This window comes from Leopardus geoffroyi, chromosome A1 (assembly GCF_018350155.1).
Source record: "Leopardus geoffroyi isolate Oge1 chromosome A1, O.geoffroyi_Oge1_pat1.0, whole genome shotgun sequence".
Lineage (NCBI taxonomy): Eukaryota > Metazoa > Chordata > Mammalia > Carnivora > Felidae > Leopardus > Leopardus geoffroyi.
The window spans coordinates 223,510,760-223,532,684 of record NC_059326.1 but is presented as its reverse complement, the minus strand read 5'-3'; the positions used below and the strand labels follow the sequence as shown (position 1 = coordinate 223,532,684).

Below are 21,925 nucleotides of genomic sequence, written 5' to 3'. Positions count from 1 at the left end.
CGAGAAGAACCGATTTCTCTTTACCCAGAAACAGCCCAAACGATGACCAGCTGTCACACTCAGGCAATGAAAAGCTGTCACCACCTTGAATTCTTTTAAGCAGCCCTTTCCAACTTCCTTCTTACCTCCACAAAAGCAAGCTCTTCTCTTCTGTTCTCCAGACTTGCCTATGGTTCGCCATAGTTGGCTTGTCCTAACTTGCAATTACTAAACTAATCCCAGGCAAACTCATTTTATTGGCAAAATAGATTTTTTTTTTAAAGGTCACCAATATGTTCTTAAACTTTGTTTATTTTTCTTCTGTTTATTACAGGAAGTATCTCAGCCAAGAACCTCAGAGGGTAGAGGAAGAATATTTTTTTCCTCCCCTACACTCCCAAGAGCCATGGTGTAAGTCATATCAAAGAGGGGTCTTCTGTTAGTACATACATATGATTCAACAATATATTGATAAATACAATGTATTGTATTATTTCAGTGGATGCAGAGGGTAAAGGTACTTTTTACTAAAAGTCACTTATGAGGTAGGAGGAAATTGGCCTAATGGTAGATAGTTTGTTCTTTCCTAGTTTGTTCTTTCCATTTAACCCTTTGGAATCTGCTTTATGTGTATGTGTTCTTTATTTTAACACCATTTACCAACTTCACTCCCTCAACCCGCATTATATAACTGCCTCATGGGTGAATGTGCTTAGTGCAGGCAGAATGGTGTCAGCAGAAGAAAACTCCAAAGAAAACATAACTGGACTAGAATCTGAGCCCTGCCACTTAATACGTATGACTTAAGCAAGGGACATAAACCCATCCAGATTAACATTCATGGACTGCAGTTTGCTACATAATTGCAGGGAACAAGATAAAATGAAAATGCAGCAAAGCCTCAGCAAGTGGATATTTTAAAATGTATTTGGGAATTGTGTTTGTATTCAGGTATGGTGAGGCCAACAGATAAGGAAATCACTGCCATTAAGAAGATAGTTTACTGTTCACAATTCTAAACAGTCCAGTGGCTGGCGGGGGGTGGGGGGTGGGGGGGTGGGGGGGTGGGCATGCTGCACCATGGAGAGAAACATGAGAGAGCACTGAGGTTGGCTGTTGAGAGAGAAAAAGGCAGAGAGATTTCAAGAAAAACTGCTAGAAAGCTTTTCTTGTGGTTTTCTAGGAAAATGGGCAAGGCAGGGTGAATAGGCTAAACAGATTTAGCACTGGCTAGCTTAAAAGATTTCAGTGGGTCCCTAGTTTGGGGACCCAGGACAATCTGGGCTGGAGAACACCACTTTAGGGTGTAAAGCTAGATAAAGCAGATGGGGAAGGGTGGAACGGAGTCTGCACTGTTTTTTTTGTTTGTTTGTTTGTTTTTTGTTTTTTTTTTTTTTTTTGCAAATGAAAACCAGAGTCTCCTTTACTAACTCTAGGAAGACACTAAAAATGCACTTGGAATGGTCATCCCCTCCTTCGTCATCAAGTACCCAGATATCAAAACATGAGATACACATCATCAGTTACAGAAACTATAAAGCATGGTTAATACAGTGGGGAAGTCAGTCTTTCTTTCCACAGCCCCAAACCACCACAAACAGGTGAATCTTGTGTGTCTGCTACCTCAAACAATCTGAGATGTACTTAGTACCTGGATTGAGGGTGTTCAGGAGACCTCACTGAGTCTCCTACCAAATGTCCTATCCATGGCATTACCACCAGCGAGAAGATGGCTACTGCCTTGACCTCCTCCCCAAAACAAACAGAGGTGGCCTGATGTGGAGCCTCTCTGTGCCCATGAGCAGACACCCACTGGGACAGGGGGCCATGACAGGACAGAATTCTCCCTCGTCCACCCACCAACGCGATTTGTTTATTGCCCCAGTCAGAAAGTAGTGAGAGTCTTGGAACGAGAAAGAGGGGGAGCATAAAGCCTCATGGGGCTCAGGGCACAGAGGGAAGGGAGTGGGCAGCCACAACCAGGCAGCCAAAGTCATGGGCCCTCTGTGGGAGGCGGGGTCAAGCGACAGCTGATACTCCAAGTCCCAGGGTGTGCTACATCATCCCATCCAATCTCACTTATAAAACATAAATTCAAAGATTGCATTCGTAGGAATTTCACAGAGTATTAATTCTCAGGTTCAAGGTCCTTCTAAGCACAGAACCCACGTTCATGCAACCAGCTCTGGATCCACAGTATAACTTTAGCATCATATCTTTTATCTTCTAGATCAAACTTTATTCTGGCTCTTGTGGCAGCCAGCTGTGCTCAGATGTGAACTGAGCTGTGTCTTGCCTTAGATGCTCAGCATATGTCTTATGTTCTATCCCAGGATTTTCTGCCACTCCTGCATGTGGACACTATGGAAACGAGCTCAGCCATTCTGACACCAACTTAGAAGCATGAGGAAGAATACGACCAACGAGGAAACGCCATGTGATGGACAACACAGCATTCCCGTCCTTGGACTTTGGACAAATAAGCCTGAAGTACCTTCTCCAGAATTCCTCAGGAATCCCAGCTGGGTCAAACTGAAGCTTCCCACAATGCCAGCTCCATAAGACACCCTTGGCTTTTCTTCTTGCCCTGGCTCATTCTTTATACTGTCTACATATGCTCTTTAGGACCATATGACAAAATAAACCATCTGTTTGCAAGCCCTTGAATCAAGGCACGCTTTCTGTGGGAATTCTGAATAAGATTAAATATGAGTTCTTTGGAAGAACAAATGAGATAATGTACGTGAAACGCCAAACACAGGACCTGGCAAATTATAGCTATGTGGTGTCTTTGAGTTTTTAATCCTTTCTCTCTCAGTGTGATAAGCTGTTCGATGTATAACCTATAGCCAAATATACAGAAAATGCATCTGTATGTGTATATGTATCTTTTGTTTTAAAAATATCAATTTCAATACCGATTTTAGTCAAATCCTGGTAAATTCTGTCTGTGCAGATTAAAATAGTGTTTTATGGATTCTACCTTTCTTTGTTTCTTTTTATTTATTTTCATATTTTAGTTAGTTAACATCCAGTGTGATAATGGTTTCAGAAGTAGAATTCAGTGACTCATCACTTACATACAATATCCAGTGCTCACCACAAGTGCCCTCCTTAATACCCATCCCCCATCTAGCCATATCCTACCCACCTTCCCTCCACAACCCTCAGTTTGTTCTCTATCATGAAGAGTCTCTTGTGGTTTGTTTCCCTTTACCCCCCCCCCCATATGTTAATCTGCTTTATTTTTTTAATTCCACATATGAGTGCAATCATATGATACCTGTCTTTCTCTGATTGACTTATATTGCTTAGCATAATATATGGCGAGATTTCATTCTTTTTTGATGACTGAGTAATATCCCATTGTATATATACACCATTTCTTCTTTTTCCATTCATCAGTTGATGGAAATCTGGGCTCTCTCCATACTTTGGCTATTGCTGTTAATACTGCTATAAACACCAGGGTGTGTGTACCTCTTCAAATCTGTATTTTGGGTAAATACCTAAAGTGCAGTTGCTGGGTCACAGGGTAGTTCTATTTTTAGTTTTTTCCAGAACCTCCATACTGTTTTCCAGAATGGCTACACCAGTTTGCACTCCCACCAGCAGTGCAAGAGGGTTCCACTTTCTCCGGCTTCTACCCTTTTCAAGGTGACAGATGGGGACAGCACAGAAGAGGACTTGGTGTCAGGAACTCAGGGAGTCATCTCTTTCCCAGGCTGAGGCAAATACCATGACTTGTTTGCATGGAGAATTCCACATCCCCAGGGTATTTCTGGATGGGTCTCCTTGTAGGAGTCCTGGTATCCTCAACATCTCTCAAAGTTCATCGGTATCTCTGGGCTATGACTGTGCTCCTTTTGGAGGTGTGGGAAATTTGGCTCATCTCTGACAGCTCTCATGGGCTGCAGGAGAATGAAGAAATAGATATTGACTGCAACCTCTGCTCTCTGTGCACTGAGGATTTGGCATGTTGGTATTTAATGGACAAAATTTGTTGTTTCCCCAGGATCTGGCTAGGAAACAGGTTAATTCCCCTCTGCCAGTGAATCATCAAATGTTTCTACCTCTTATGGTTTTATTTCCTAGACGATGTTCCGGGATAACAGCAATCATTTTATTAAAGAGACCCCAACCACAAGTTTCTAACTTCATGTTTCCTCTTTTGTTCTTTTCCCCTCCGTAGCTGGCGGCATCTTTGCCAGATCTAGGTACGCGGGGGAAACAAAACTACAAACAAAAACCTTCTCGCTGTGTAAGGCATACACCTGTGGATTAGAGTTCTCCACGACTGCTCTTGAAAACAAAAATCAAGTGTCTTAAAACACATAGAGCATTTTCTCTCTGTAAGACTAACTATGCCTTGAGGCGTTGCTATAATAAAGCTCCAAGAGCAATCAGTCTGGAATGGGGATTGTGCATGGAGAACACACATTCAGTATAATCAAATTATTATCGAAGTCACGAAGGAAATGTGTCCTTACAAAACCCAGCACCTAGGAAAAACCAGCAGGCATTTAGGGGCTGCTCAATTCAGGCTGGGTTCAGAAGACAGTCTTGCACTGGAGGACACCAATAAGGGTTCTAAAGAAGAAAGGCATTTAACTAAGTTGTGTCCGATACTGATGGACAGGAGAACGCAACAGGGACAAGGACAAGACGGATAAAGCACACAGGTCCAGAGAGCCTACTCGGTGCCAGGTAAGCAGGATAGCATTTAAGGTACCAGGGGAAAAAGCAAGAGATAATCCCCTATTTTTAATGGTGCAGGATTCCTCAGTAGAGTACTAAGATCCCAATTTGCCCTGGACAGTCTCATTTTATCCCTGGCATCTCAACAGTATTCATATCTTCTCTTTCTATAAATAGAAGTGTCGGGATTTGAGCCTTTTTCACAGAACTAAAATAAATAATCTTAAAATCTGTATGGAACCCCAAAAGACCCAAAGAGCCAAATCAATCTTAAAAAAGCAAAGCAAAGCTGGAGGCATCACCATTCCAGGCTTCAAGTTATATTACAAAGCTGTAGTGATTAAGACTGGCACAAAAACAGACACATAGATCAATGGGACAGAATAGAAAACTCACAAATGAATCCACAACTATATGGCCAACTAATCTTCAGCAAAGCAGGAAAGAATACCCACAGGAAAAAAGGACAGTCTCTTCAACAAACTATGCTGGGAAAACTGGACAGCAATATGCAAAAGAATGAAACTGGACCCCTTTTTTACACCACACACAAAAATAAATTCAAAATGGATGACAGAACTAAATATGAGACAGGAAACCATCAAAATCCTAGAGGAAGACACAGGCAATAATCTCTTTGACATTGACCGTAGCAACTTCTTACTAGGTATGTCTCTATCTAGCAAGAGAGGCAAAGGAAACAAAAGCAAAACTAAACTATTGGCACTTCATCAAGTTAAAATCTGTACAGCAAAGGAAACAATCAACAAAACTAAAAGCAGTCTTCGGAATGAGAAAGGATATTTGAGAAAGGATATATGAGAAATGACATATCAAATAAAGGGTTAGCATCGGGAGTATATAAAGAACTTAACAAATTCAACATCCAAAAAACAAGTGACCCAGGTAAAAAATGGTCAGAAGACATGAAAAGACATTTTTCGAAAGAAGACATCCAGATGGCTAACAGACACATGAAAATATGCTCAATATCACTCACCATCAGGGAAATACAAATCAAAACTACAATGAGATAGAACCTGACAAGTGTCCGAATGGCTAAAATAACAACACAGGAAATGGCAGATGTTGGCAAGAATGCTGAGAAACGGGAACCTTTTTGCACTATTGGTGGGAAAGTGAACTAAAGCAGCCACTCCGGAAAAGAGTACAGAGTTTCCTCAGAAAGATAAAAAATAGAAGTCCCTTACAATGCAGCAAATGCACTACTAGGTATTTACTGAAAGAATACACACATATCGATTCAAAGAGAAACCTGCACCCCAATGTTTAGAGCAGCATTATGAACGATAGCCACATTATGGAAAGAGCCCAAATGTCCACTGACTGATGAATGGATAAAGAAAAAGTGGTACGTATACACAATGGAATACTACTCGGCCATAAAAAGGAGTGAAATCTTGCCATTTGCTATGACATGGCTGGAGCTACAGTGTATGATGCTAAGCAAAGTGAGTCAGGGAATGACAAATACCATGATTTCACTCATAATTGTTATTTAAGGAACAAAACACATAAACAAAGGGGTTGGGGAGAGAGAGGCAAACCAGATAACAGACTCTTAACTACAAAGAACAAAATAAAGGTTCTTAGAGGGGAGGTGGCCAGGGGGGATGGGTTAAATGTAAGGAGGGCACTTGTTATGAGTGCTGGGTGTTGTATGTAAGTGATAAACCACTAAATTTTATACCTGTAAATAATATCGCATTGTATGCTAACTAACTTGAATTTAAATAAAAACTTGCAAAAAAAAAAAAAAGTGCCTGGGTTTGGGCAATAAATCACAGAGCCCTTCTCCTCAATAGACAATCCAAGCAAGTACTCAGCATATAAAAAATGCACCTAGCCACCACCCCTCCACCCATTCAGAGGAAACATTTCCATGGTATGATTTGATTCTTAATTCTAAAAGAGTATTGAAATTATGGGGCGCCTGGGTGGCTCAGTCGGTTGAGCGACTGACTTCAGGTCATGGTCTCGTGGTCAGTGAGTTCGAGCCCTGCGTTGGGCTCTGTACTGACAGCTCAGAGTCTAGAGCCTGCTTTGGATTCTGTGTCTCCCTCTCTCTGCCCCTCCCCCATTTGTGCTCTGTCAAAAATAAATAAACATTAAAAAAAATTTAAAGAGTATTGAAATCAATATCATAGAAAAAATCAGATATTACTTCCTGTTACTAATCCTGCTAGGAAAATATCTGACAAAAAGTTTCATGAATTGAATAGAACTCAATGTACAAACATAAGATAATTAGAAAGTAAAGGAACACATGATAAAATGAGGGGAAAAAATGATCCAATATCTATATAAAGATCTACCAATCTTTGTACATTTATGGAAGTCTTAGCGAATATGTGGCTTTTGGTTTTTCTTTTTAAATTAATGTTTAATTATTTTGAGAGAGAGGAAAGCGAGAACCAGAGCAAGAGAGAGAAAGAGAGAGAGAAAGAGAGAGAGAGAGAGAGAGGTGGAGGGGAGGGGCAGAGTAAAGGGGGGACAGAATCCCAAGGGGGGGTCCACTCTGTCAGAGCAAATCCCAATGCGGGGCTTAATCTCTTGAATGCTGACATCCTGACCTGAGCCGAAATCAAGAGTTGGACACTAAAACAAATGAGCCACCCAGGTGCCCCTATGGCTTTTCTAATGTACCTCAAATGTTTTGTATAAAGCAAAAGCTTGGAATACAACCTATTCCAAGATGGTTTACTTGCTGAGTTTATGAAAGACATATTGTCCTATCAATGTGATTTAATCAAAATGTGTCTTATCTTAAAATATCAGATATTAAATATACATGTAAGTGACATAGCCAACACCTATTTACTGATTGCAAATTGTCAGTTTACCAAAATACATATTTAGAGTTTACCATATCATTTTAATTATTTTACCAATATAAATGATTATATTTCAAGTGAAATGCAATAATATTAGTAGATAGTACTGGGACAAAAATTAATTATGTATGATTTCCGACTAACTTCCTTCTATCCCTTTCGCCAAATTTACCACCAGCTCCTCCTGTCTCTGTACAGGTCCAACTCTTTGGCTTTATTTATGGTGACCTGGGGACCGGCCCAAGTAGAGAAAACTAGAGAAGCCAAAATGATTAATATGTTAAAAAACAGAGAATCATCATCTAAAGATACATTATAAAAATCTGGTCCACCATTCAGGTCCTCAGAGAAGTGCACACTAGATTACACATAGGCACGTACACCTTCAACTTGATTTTACGGTATTACATTCTGGGGTTATATCACATACTTAGAGTACATTGATTTAAAAACAAATGGGATGTGATGTCAGGCAGAAACTCATTGCCCAAAACCATAAATGTCATAATAACAGAGACTACCATATCCTTAGAGTGTTTTGATGGAAACAGACTAACCCCAAGCAAAGTTAGTAATATCCTCCAACATAAATGTGTGTCTATGTCAATGGCTATTCTTTCCTAATACCCAATCCTGGAGGCTACAGAGTCAAAAAAGAAAACAAAGAAAAATTTAAGAGCATAGTATATACCACTCAGTCAGAGAACGTGAGCTCCAGTTCATGTCTGCACAGTAGGCATGGAGAATGTGGGAAGGGTAGAGAAAAAAATGGGAGGAGAAAGGGTCGGATAAAGACAGAAATAGATTACATTTGATTTCGAGTTAACGATTTTCACTGACCTTAAAAAAAAAAAAAAGATTTTATAATTAAAAGTGGCCTGGGCACCTGGGTGCTTCAGTTGATTAAATGTCTGACTCTTGCTTTCGGCTTACGATTTTGTGGGTTCAAGCCCCATGTCGGGCTCTGTGCTGTTAGCAGAGCCTGCTTGGGATTCTCTGTCTCCCTCTCTCTCTGCCTCCCACCCGCCCACTTGTGCTATCTCTGTGTCTCTCAAAATAAATAAATAAACTTAAAAAGGTGGGGGGGGGGGGCTAGAAAAATTGTGAAGTATGACTAAAGCATCATTAGGAACCAAGAAAGTTAGAAGTGACAAAGCAGCTGTGAAGGCAATAGATGAGGAAAATAAAAGTTAAAAAAATGATTTGTGTTCATTTTACTTATTCATTTTATTGTTCACTATGCCACATACACTCCACTGGTGTGTGTTTTAAGTGCTTTTTGAAAATAAGAAGAGAAGTATTAATTTATTAACTTAGCCCAGACATTAAAAGTTAGTGTCTTCCTACATTTAAGGATTTAGTGGATTATCCATCATATACATTTTGAAAAAGTAATCTGAGTTACTGGAATAACAAAATGTGTCTTAGGTATTTTTCTCTTTCATTAATATATTACCAAAATCCCAGACTACTTTGTGTTAATTTCACCCAACACACCCAGAAGAATCCGTGGTTACTTATAAGCATCTTATAATTTCTCCTATTAGATGATCCATCCAAACAAGTATCATAGGCATCTTTTGATTGTAAGTACAATGTACAACAATTTGAGTTTTTCTCTTCTCTACCAAGAAATTAACAATTTTACTTTGTAACGTGTACATTTGTTCTGATTTTAGTGATAATAACTCTACCCAAAGTTGCCACAATAGAAATATCCATCTCATTTTATGACTTGCTATTCCTTAGAAGCAGCAGTGAGGATTAAATAGGATAGTTCATTTCATAAACTAGGAAAGTAATTTGCATCTAAATATACACCATTAGTAAATTTACTTAATCTATTATTAGGCAATACCATACTTGACATTCTCCAGACTAAGGGATCTGGATTAACTAATGGGCAATTTAAATTCACATTTCTAGATACTTTTTCCTACCACCTCCCCAACTTTTAATGAGAAAATCTGTGGTCACTTTTCCTACCAGTTGGCATGGTTCCTTCCGGGAAGACTTGCCAGAACAAGTAATGTATCAATATTGCAACTTCAGAATTATAATTGTTGAAGTTAATATTTACTTCCAATTTTTCACATGCAACTCATTCTTCAGATTTTGAGCGGCATACAAAATGTTTTAACATTAAACTCCAGTATTCTGAATAAAGTTTATACTTTATATAAGCCATTTGATAAGTCAAATGGACATGTTTATATTAGCAACATAAAAATATCTTATTTGTGGATGCATATGAAATCTTAAATGGGCAAGAGAAATGAATGAGCTCTTTTTGTTAACTGATACATGCCATGCCATAACTTTGAATTGATTTCATGACTGTGAGAAATATCAACATCATTTTAGTTCCTTAGAGATCATATAGTTCTTGTTTTAAAAGCCAGTGGATTTTCACTGTCCAAATAGATTTTATTAGTTTCCGATGGGAGATATACTTTGGTGCTCTAAAATTGGTTTATTTTGTGCTAGCCCAATACAATTCGGGGACAAAAGATTGTTTTTTTCTAGATATTCCAAAATCAGAGGTTGATTTGTTGTTATTGTTGTAGTTGTTCCATAATATATTTTAATGAGTGTTTTACTCTTGCCCTTTGATAATACAAGATTTTTGGATTTTGACTTTATTATATGATATTCTGTTAGCTCAGCTATAGAGTAATTCCAATGTTATGAGACTCTGGCTCAAATATTTGCATAGAATAACATTCCTTCAACTGGAGCCATGTATTCCCCTGGGCAATTTACGTTTTTATTGTGCTATAAGTCTATGCATGAGGAAAAACCATTAATCACATTGTTAAGGTAATGGTTCAAAATGCTTAAATGTCCAGATAGAGTAAAATCGCTTAGCAATGCAAATGTGAACTCTGGAAAACTAGATGTTGCATCATCAACAGGTTCAGCCCATTTTAATCATCATAGACACGGAAATAATGTTAGCTCAACATATAAATCCATGGGCCAGATTTACCCCTACATATAAGTTTAACAACATTACACATTTTAGTCACTTTTCCTTTGTTTGCTCCTTTCACACAGCACTAAATTTTATATTTAGAGTTCGTTACTGCTATTATTCTTGTAATTACCATCAATAGTGTTATTTTCTTTAGTTGACATTGATTACTGTATTATACTCAGGACACTAAACACTTGCCCCAAGTTATTTCTTCTTATCTGTATAATAATCACATGAGATGAGTAACAATATATCATCCACAGATGTAGCAAGGTGAAATAACATCACAGCTCTGAAATTTGTGAGTGGAACAATCATTCTATTCCAGTATCACATGGCTTCAAAAGTCAAAATCCAACTTCCCAAACTACATTTTTCTTTGTTTTGATTTTTTTTTCTTTTTAATTCATTATGGGTGAGCAAGGCATCATCTGTGTATTCACATAACCTAAAGCACTGCCTGGCATAAAACCAGCACTCGGTCAATAATAAAAGAGCAAATCAAGAGCTGGTCCCATATCTATTTTAGTATAACAATTCTGTAGTTCAATTGATATAATACACTAACATCTTTTTTTTATCTGTTCATAAAGTTCTCACATCATTATTTTTTATGTCTATAAACCTCTCTTCATGACCTCTTCAGTTTTTGGTTTGTTGTTTTTTTTTTTTTTTGTTTTGTTTTTTTCCACCACAAACACAGTATCACAAGGGGAGGAAATAGAGCATAACATTTGAAAATAGAAGAGAGTTTCCAGAGAAGAGAAACTTGTATTCCAAACTTCTAGGACATATTATCTACCTAAATATGGGCATGTTTTCTACCTCTTTACATTTACTAATACGAGAAGCTACTTTGCTGGGTTTTGTCAAAGTAAAAGGAGATGGGGCATGTGTTAGAAGAATCTTGCCTCTCACTGAGGAGTGGAGACCCAAGTCCTTTCAGTTGATAGACATTAAAAATGGTTTTATGCAATTTGTTTAGAGCTTATATTTGGCCAATTCTTTATTTAATTCCAACTGTATAACATAATGTATTTAAATATCCCATTCAAACACAAATAATACAATCGACTATAGATGGGTAAGATTGTACTACTGTGAGTCTATTGACAGTCAAGCCTGGCAACGTGATTTCAGCCTTGTAAGATCTGAGCAGACATCCAGTTAAGTGGTCCCTGACTTCTAACACATGAAAACTAAGAGATAATAAATTGATTTGGCTCAAGTGTGTGAAAGTGTGCTAATCCATCACAACAGAAAGAGAAAAGGAATGCATGCCCCAACCCTCAAGTACTCAGTCCCAGAATAACTTTCTGGAGATAAGAATCTAAATAGCTGTATTTCAGCTTCCCTCTACCAGATGAAGGAAAATCCAAAGATATGAGAGCAAATCTGGATGAGTGGATGGATGCGACTGAAGAAAAATTTCATAAAAGGACAAAGGTTCTAGTAACAACTCAAAAAATTAAAGGGGGGCATCTGGCTTGGAAAGTTAAGGTATGTACTAGTTTTTTTGTTTCTGGAAAAAAAAAATCATTCTTGTTATTGGTCATGGCTGATTTTGATGACTAAGACAGACTCCATGGTACTCTATGGCAATTTTAGGTAAAAGTTCCTGTATATTGATGCAGAGAACTTTAACTTTGGAAGTCAGCTGTTACCATGTGGAAAAACAAAACAAAACAAAATGCCTGACTAAGCATGACTCAGAAGGAAAACCGCTCCTCTTACCTTGATGTTCCATCATTGCCCTGATCTATATGTCCCATTGAAAGTGCACACTGGGTCTGTGTAAGTGACAGCTCATCAGTGGTGACAGCAGCAAAGAAAATTATGGCATCATAGTTTGCAGGCATAGTCAGCGACACTGACTATGAACACTAAGAATTTTCACAGAACTCTCAGGGACACAAGATACCTTGGCGCGACTGGAATATGTTGTGACTTCACCTGCAGCAATCAGATGCACATGCTCCAGGTAATACTGTCTTACAGATGCCTCTCTCTGGCAGGTAGCATTTTGGAACATTGGCTGATGATCCAGACCACGGATGGCACAGCAAATAATCTCAGAAATATCCTTTTAAGTTTGTGTGTTTGTTTTTTGAGAGAGAGATAGAGACCCAGCAGGAGAGGGGCAGAGAGAGAGAGAGAGAGAGACGGAGAGACAGAGAGACAGAATATCCCAAGCAGACTCCACACTGTCAGCTCAGAGCCCAATGTGGGGCTTGAATTCAAGAACCATGAGATCATGACCTGAACTGAAACTAAGAGTTGTATGCTTAACTGACTGAACCGCCCCTAAATTTCAGAAATATCTTATGAGTGCACTCCCTCCAGAGTCTAAACCCCCTCTTCAAAATACGGATGTAACCTCTGTGATTGGTACTATAATCACTGTGATATAAATGTGATTGCACATGTACTTAACAATCCAAGAGGCTACAGGGATATTTGAGTTGACATACCATGAGATACAATAAAATGAAAATGCAGTGACCAGAGAAAGGAGACATAAAAAGACAAGTCAAAAATGGAAGCTTATTAAATGTAAATGTAAATGTAAATGTAAATGTAAATGTAAATGCAGATGTAACCCTAAATGGCCTATATATTTCCTAGTAGTGGACCCAAAAAATTGAATGGAAAGACTTGAAAACTTTGGGCATCCAGATTAAAAAGGATGCAGTGTCATTTTTCCGTATTCATAGTGTCAAAATATAAACAAGTTGTTTTACCCGATACCAAACTCAGAAATAATCTTCTTTTCAATTTGCAGAAATAATAGGACACAATACAGAATTTGTATACTAGTGGGCAGTCTAGGGCATATTCTCAATCAGAAGAATGTCACTTATTCAACATAATACTACAAAACATACTTTATTTAAAAATATTAAAACTTTTAGAAATTTTACTTAAAAATACACTTTCTAACTTCTCTCAAAAAAACTGGAGATATGGTGAAATTTGGCCTGTCTCCAGTTTGGCAACGATCTCTGTGAGCTGGGAAGTACATGCTTACTTGACAATGGCCTATCATCCTGAGGTTAGCACTATATTCTCCATGTTTTATTCCATCCAGCCTGATTTCTTATTTTAGTTATCTGCCTGCCTCCTCTAGGCTAAGGAGTTTGGAACCTCTTAATGTCTTTAATAATATCTCCCACAACATCTCTATGAACATACAACAAAGCATTTCATATGTTTCTATAGTAACAATCTCAATGTAACTAATCATGTTTTCCTTTTAATCTTAGCTCAAAGAAAGATAAGAATAAAATCTCATTCTCAATCATATAATCTATATTTACCATCACAGTGAACAGACTTGCTTACTTCCTTTTATGGTCTTGATCTTTACTTTTGATTTGTTCCCCATTAACTATATAATTTACAGGCTTTCTGGGGGGAAACAAGCAGGTTTAAAATAAAGTAAAAAACACCTTTGTTGAACTGAACTTTTTTACATGATTTTACTTTATGTATCTCCTTACTAAATACTCACAAGCAATTTTCTGCTGTAATTTATCCAAGGGAATGGTTATCTTTATAATGTGTATGGGACATAAAGCACGTAAAGGAAACAAAAAAGTACTCAAGTTCAGTTCTTACTTTCACTGTTTACTGTTGTGGTTGAGACAGACGCTCAGGGTGAGGTAAGGGCAGGAAGGAAGCATATTCTCTCAAGGATCCTGACTGTCCCTAAAGGATCTCACAAGACCAGTTATACTTAACCATTGACTTGCATCAGAATCACCTAGAAGACTTGTTAAAAGTAGACTGCTGGGCACTTGGGTGGCTCAGTCAGTTGAGTGTCCAACTTTAGCTCAGGTCATGATCTCAGAGCTTGTAAATTCAAGCCCTGCATGGAGCCAGATGCAGTCAGTGCATAGCCCTCTTCAAATCTTCTGTCCCCGCCTCTCTCTGCCCCTCCCCACTTACACACACGCACACACTCTCGCTCAAAAATAAATCAATCTTAAAAAACAAAACAAAACAAAAGCAACAGATTGCTGGTGGAGCCTGAGACTGCTTATCTAATGAGCTCACAGGTGATGCTGATTCTGCCCATCTTAGAAATACCACCAGATAACCATGAACCCACCTATAATCCTCTTAGGGGTAGACGAGTCTTATTGATTCTTAAATTCCCATTAAACTACACTTTCTCACATATGGGAGATGCTTAGTACATAACTATGGGAGGAATTAAGGTTTTGACAGTGTGACATAATAATATTTGGCTAAAAGGGTTTGGTGAGGCCTTAACAGGAAGTTCAGCTACTGAAAGAGAAGGACCTCATTCCATCTGTCAATTCTGCCTTTTTCCAGTGTACTGGGGAATTACAGCTGTGTATTTGAAAATACATTATGCTTTTTCTTCCATGAGCGATGTATATCTAATCAGGATTTCCCTCTTTTTAAATGCAAGTACTCAAAATAGAATTGGATCCCTTGAATTGTTAAATCTAGGAGGAAGACTATATTTACTTTTAATTTCTATCAGTATGCTATACATAAATATATTTAAACATCTTGTGCTTTAAATATTTTACAAATGACAATTTAACTACTTTTATTTAAAAAAAGAATTCATGGGTACTTTTTTCATATTTTTATTTTATTTTTCTGTAAATGAAAAAAAAAAAAAAAAAAAAAAAAACAACAACTGTGTCTTTATCTTTCTTTACCCTCAGACTATATCCCAAGTTCAACAGGTAGCTAAAATTAACTGAAAGTTAATCCTTTTTATTTTTTTTTTTTCAACGCTTATTTATTTTTGGGACAGAGAGAGACAGAGCATGAACGGGGGAGGGGCAGAGAGAGAGGGAGACACAGAATCGGAAACAGGCTCCAGGCTCTGAGCCATCAGCCCAGAGCCTGACGCAGGGCTCGAACTCACGGACCGCGAGATGGTGACCTGGCTGAAGTCGGACCCTTAACCGACTGTGCCACCCAGGCGCCCCTGAAAGTTAATCCTTAAAGTGTTTATTTTGTCCTAGCAGTTAAGATAGCTATCTCTTTCCTCCAGGACATAGCTGTGTTACATTTCCTTCCCTTTCTTGCAGGTTTGGCTATGATCACTAAGTTTTTGTGGAAGCAATATGGCTGAAAGTAGTGAAAACTACATGGAGGGCTGTCCCATGAAAGACTCCAATGGGATCCTGTATCCTTAACATAGGGAAAGGTACCCAAGATTGAAGGAGCCTGGTCTCTGAATGACATTATGGAACAGCCTTTATCTGAACTGGAAACAAACTTCTATTAAACCATTAAGATCATGAGGCTCGTCTGTTAGAGCTTCTGGTATTCCTTCAATTTAACATCAAAATTAGTACCTTGCACTTGGGTCTGTCATCATGTTACGGAGTAGCAAATTTTGGTAACATTATTAGCAGCAGTAACCTACAAGGTAAACAACACGCTAACAAAATTCAGTGGGCAGTGATGGCTATTGATGGCTGCATCACAAAAGTATTGAGAATGAAATTAGCGAGGTCAGGATCTCCTTATATTTAAGTAGGAGAACAAAAAGAATAGAGACAGTCCAGAGCTTCAAAAGTTTGTGAACGCTTTGGGTGCAATATAGACCTCAACAACTGAACATCAGGTTTGAAAATATCTTTGAGATTAAAAAAGAAAAAAAAAAAGAAAAAAGAAAAAGCTTGTTTGGATGTGTCAGTTGAAAAAAAATGACTGCTTTACATAAATGATCAGATTAAGAGTTTCACCTCCACACTTAGATCACCTCAAGGTCGCCTGCAGTAATTTGAGAGAGGAAGGGACACTGAGGTGAGATGTAAGGAAAGAAAGGAGAGCTGACATTTTGTCTAAGTAATACTTTATGTTTATTGCCAAATGGAAATGATTAGAAACAAATCAATCAGAAGCCTATCAGTTTTTGAGGAAATCTCATTGGCAAAGAAACAAGGAGCTTGGACTAAAAGCGTTCTGGCACTTTGAAAATCAACTGAACTTACGGATTCTGAGGCTTGCACATACAGGTAGCAGGTAGGAGGGATTCCTCAGGGTAAGAAAAGGACTCGCCAGTGCCTACTTTAGAGGTGGCCATGGAAGTAGAATGGCAAGGTAATATCACATTTAAGGTACATCTAGGTGCCTTATATAGAATAACGAATCAGAGAGTCCGTGTCATTTGGTAGATTCCACATCCCCCCTCTCCCCCCCAAGGAATATTTCAAAATTAATATGAAGGGTGAACTACTGCATGTCTCTCATTTTTTTTCCCCAGGGCATTTTTTTTTTTTTTTTGTCACGTTAGCCCTGTCCTGGTTCTGCCCTTGACTTTGGATGGGTGTATGGGGTGGGTGGGTAGGACTATATTTTAGGCCTTGATCTTTGGAAAAGACTACTGTTCAGAGATCTCGGATACTTTTCATCTAGGATACGTATTGTCATCAGTGGGAAGACACGAATGTGTTGTATGTGGAAGATGAAGACTGAAACAGGTGTTTGGAAAACTATGGTAGGGATGGGCTCATTGTTTACTAAACTTACATTCTACTTTCCCTGGGTACACAGCTAGACTAAGTTCCGAGTCCCCATTGAAGTTAAAACTGACCTTATGCCAACATCTTAGGAAAGAGTCAACAGAACTAAAAGGCAACATACTGGATGGGAGAAAATATTTGCAAATGACATATCTGATGGTATCCAAAATATATAAAGAACTTCTAAAACTCAACACCAAAAAATAAAAAAATGCATTTAGAAAAATGAGAATAGATGAAAAGACAATTCTCTAAAGAAGACAAACAGATGGCCAACAGACACAAGAAAAGACGCTGAACGTCACTCATCATCAGGGAAATGCAAATCAAAACTACAATGAGACATCACCTTCCACCTATCAAAATAGCTAAAATCAAAAACATAAGAAACAACAAGTTTTGGCAAGGATGTGGAAAATAAGGAACGCTTTTGCACTGTTGGTGGTAAAATGGTGCTGCCAGTGTGGAAAACAATATGGAGTGTCCTCGAAAATTTAAAAATAAAACTACCCTACAATCTAGAATTTGCATTAGGTATTTACCTAAAGGTTACCAAGACACCATGTGAAGGGACACATGCACCCCAATGTTTATAGCAGCATTATCAACAATAGCCAAATTATGGAAAGAGCCCAAATGTCCGCTGACTGATGAATGGATAAAGAAGTGGTATGTATGGGTACACATATATATACATATATACCACACACACATACACACACACAGGGAATGCTATTCATCCATAAAAGGGAATGAAATCTTGCCATTTGCAAAATGTGGATGGAGTATGAGTGTATTACTTTAAGTGAAGTCAGTCAGAGAAAGACAAATACCATATGATTTCACTCATATGTGGAATTTAAGAAACAAAACTGATGTTCATGGGAGAGGTGGGGGGTGGGAAGAGAGGCAAACCAAGAAACAGACTCTTAACTATAGAGAAGAAACTAACGGTCACCAGAGGGAGGTGGGCAGGGGGATGGGTGAAATAAGTGATGGGGATTAAGGAGGCCATTTGTCATGATGGACACTGGATGATGTATGGAATTGCTGAATCACTATATTGTACACCTAAAACTAATGGAACACTGTATGTTAACTATAATGGAGTTACAATTTAAAAAAAAAATGAACTTATGACTCAATTTGGGCTAAGGGAATCCAGGTGGAAATGATTAACTCACTTCTAGGCATGCTTATGCCTTGTGATTAATTCTCCATCTGTTCAATCTATCTGTTGGATGGACAGAGAAAACATTGAAGTCCCAGAAGAAGGCTGAGCCACACCATGGAAAGGACTAATCTCTGAATGACTATGGGAATAGAGACCCTCACTGCTCTTAAAGACTTCTGGTAAGTAAGAAAATCAACTGTGGTAAGCTCCTGAAATTTGGAATTTACTAGTACAAAGCAAGCGTACTACAATTTTGGTAGGGCTAAATTTTAGCTAGTTACTATAACTTAAATGTAACAAAACACATCACATGTAGTTAAAAGTGAGGGAAATAGTACCACTACGAAAACAATAGTGGAGAAGTCTTTTTAAGTAATAGTACTAGACAGACAGTATGCTTCAACATTCTAAATGGGTGTATGCTTTGAACAATTATAGAAATTTCTCCACAGAAGATTTTGAACAATTTTGCAACAATTTAAACACAAAGATATTCATAGTGGAGATTAAAAGACCAAATGTGTAAATCAAAAGTGACCAGCTAAATCCTTCATAGCATGTGCACACAAAGAAATACAATGAAGCTACTAAAAGTATTTTGTGTATTTTTTATTGACTTGTGCCTAGCTGCCTATAAGCAAGGCACACCTGTTTGTAGTAACATACAATGAAAAATAGATATTGTCTTCTAGAGGGTATAGTGCTAAGAGAAATAAGAGAGAGAAAGATAAATACCATATGACATCACTCATACTGGGAAGAAAGAACAAATGAAGAAAGAAAACAAATGAACAAAGAAAAAAAAAAGAGAGAAAAGAACAGATTCAAATACAGAGAACAAAATGGATGTTGCCAGAGGGGAGGTGGGTGGAGGGATGGGTGAAATAAAGATTAAGAATACACTTATCTTGAGGGGTGCTGAGTAATGTATAGAATTGTTGAATCACTTTATTATACACCTGAAACTAATATAACACTGTATTTAATTTTATTTCAATAAAAAATAAAAATCCAAAGAAAGAAAGAAATTTTTTCTCTTTCCTTTAGGAACACTACAGTTTGGATACAAGACCTAGAACAAGTAAATAGAATTATGCCGATTACAGTCATGGAATTTTAGTGTTCTATGAAGTCAACGAAGTCAGAAATTATGAGCATGTTCTTTGCTCCTAAGAGGTAAGCCTTTGAGGACAGGCTCTGATATCTACTTCACATGAAATCTTGGACAAGATGCTTTACTGGATATTAAAACAATAGCTATTCTCAAAATAATTTTTGATTGGTATATATCATAATATACAGCAAGTGTTTTATACAATATCTCACGTACATTAGAGGCTCAGAAAGACTACTATTCAGATCGTTATTACAACAACTAATTACCATTTTCATTATTGACATGGAAATCACTATATACTAATTTATTATGTGTAAAAAGACAGTTATAGAGAATCATATGAAGAATGTACCCATCTTTGAAAACTTAGGTGGATAAAATGTATAAAAAGAAATTTTCCCAAATATTCTTCCCTTTAGGTATGCGAATTTGGGGGCATTTAAACTTGTTCTTTATCAGTTTTCTAAGTTCTTTTCTGTTCTTTTTTTAATTTTAATTGTCTTAATTTTTAACAAATGCATCTTAGAGGAAAATAAACAGAAAGCCAACTGTTCTCATATTCCTTTTAAATTGCTAGCTTTTTATAAAACTCATATGCTTAAAATACATGAAATGACAGTGCTTTAACCAAAATTCTGAAATAATCTAATTAAAGGTACTCCTATAAGGAACTCATATCGTGCTCTGTTAAAATGATACAACATAAACAAGGGCATGTAAAATATTGCCAAAACCCAGGAAACATAACTTTTCATGCTGCCTGTACAATGGTTCCCTCTATAGAAGAAAGAGATATGAATATTGTCATTCTTCCCAAGTTATTTCTATAGCTGATGGCATGGAAAAAGTTCCTACTAGGAACTGAGTTCCTACTAGGTGCCGGGCCCTGCACTAGACAATCTCTATCCATTCTCTCACATAGCTTTCCAATTGTTCAAAGTGGAAGGTATAACAAACACTAATTTCATCCATGAAGAAAATCAAAGCTCAAAAACATTAAAAACCTTAACAATTATACCTCTGTTAAGTGGCAAGAGCAATGCTTATTTTTTAAGGATCTACTGTGAATTACTTTGTTCATACATTCAAATGTGCACCATGATACATATTCTCATTTTGGTAAACTAAAGAGATATGAACGTGGATGTGATATTAATGTTCCTTTTGAGCCCACTGAATGATATTCTAATCTAATCTTTTAACTAAAATTAGCTTAACTGGCTCAATACATTTAGTGGTTTAATCTAAGCAGAGTCAAATGGGGATAAAAAAGAAAAAGTGTAATGTTGTAAAGAGAGATTTTTATAGGGTGGTAAGAATGTCCTAAGCGAAGTGAAAATCTTTGTGAATTCTTAAAATGAATAAGAAGATGTAACTCCTTAAAAACAGTTTTTGCCAACTAACTTATTTTTCTTAACCCCAGTGTAAGGGGGTAAGGATTGATATGTCAAACACTGACCTTATAATAATGTCCATGTTTGTAAAGAAAATGATGAAACAGAATAAAATGTGGGCCTAAAAAAGTTCCAGGTTACCATTTAAAGCTCAGTTCTCCCATTTATTACCTGTGTGATATTGGATAAATTTCTCGAAGTGCCTTCCTTATTTCCTTGGTTGTGATATAAATATAGATCTAAAACATGGCATTGTTGTGACTCATCAGAACAGCAGATACATAGTATTTACTATAATTACTAGAGCCATGATGTGGCTATAGCAAATATTTGGTAAATATTAGAAGTCTTTAGATATTAAACTATTGATATTAAACCAGAATACTAAACTTTTATAAGGAAATGGAATACTTATGTGTGTCAGAGAAAGATCACAGATATTTAAGTAACCTATTTGATTTGTCTGCTTAATTGTTTCCTTTTTTGAATTCCTTGTTTGGGTCCAACTTATTTGAATTTTTCTAAAATAGGTTCTTCTCAGTGTTTCATGTGACTTCATGTCTATTTACAACTTAAATAAATACTTAAAAGCACTAATATCTTTTAAAGTTGACTTCATAAATCATTTGCTAGGAACCTCATTATATCCTACCAGATGAGTTAAAGAACATAATTTACACAAGGTCAAACCCTAACACATTGCTTTTGGAAGTGACATAAGCCAAGCTCCTATTTTGGAGAAAAAGATCAATGCAATCATCATGTTCACATTCACCTTTATGTGTATTTCTATCTCTTCCACTCTTTAACTGCCCCATGAATCAAACATTTAATCCCCATTCAGTGGAAACAAGAGATGAAATAATTTAGAACTTAAAAAAAAAAAAAAAGTCCATCTATTAGAAGCATAGCCTTATCCCTATTAGGCACTTAAATACATTAAGTTAGGTTTTATTTAAATGAGGCTTCCAACCAACAAATACCATCCCGTCATACTGAGGTAAATGCAAACTGAGCAGTTTTAAAAAAGAAGCATTTTTAGAAGCCCTAAAATGAAGAGTAATTACACTCATTTAGGTAACCATCATATCTATAGAATTTAGCTTTCAAGTGAATTAAGCATTGAAGGATAGATTTATTTGACAGTTGCTGAAGAGCTCCTCTGAATTCCAATATTTTTGGTTGATATGCATGTGTACAAGACCAACTACTT

At 37.2% G+C, this 21,925-nt stretch overlaps 1 protein-coding gene and 1 long non-coding RNA gene across 9 annotated transcripts in view; one reads left to right on the top strand and one right to left on the bottom strand.

The window, feature by feature from the left end:
- The window catches only part of CDH18 (cadherin 18), a 1,006,396-nt gene that overhangs the window by 366,234 nt on the left and 618,237 nt on the right, over nucleotides 1–21,925 (bottom strand). The gene's annotated exons all lie outside the window — the stretch shown is intronic.
- Nucleotides 18,074–21,925, top strand: part of LOC123578567 — a 31,647-nt gene continuing 27,795 nt past the window's right edge. For both annotated transcript variants that reach the window (XR_006702409.1, XR_006702415.1), the window contains exons 1-2: nucleotides 18,074–18,380; nucleotides 19,249–19,377. This is a non-coding gene — a long non-coding RNA (uncharacterized LOC123578567). The remainder of the gene's footprint in view (nucleotides 18,381–19,248; nucleotides 19,378–21,925) is intronic.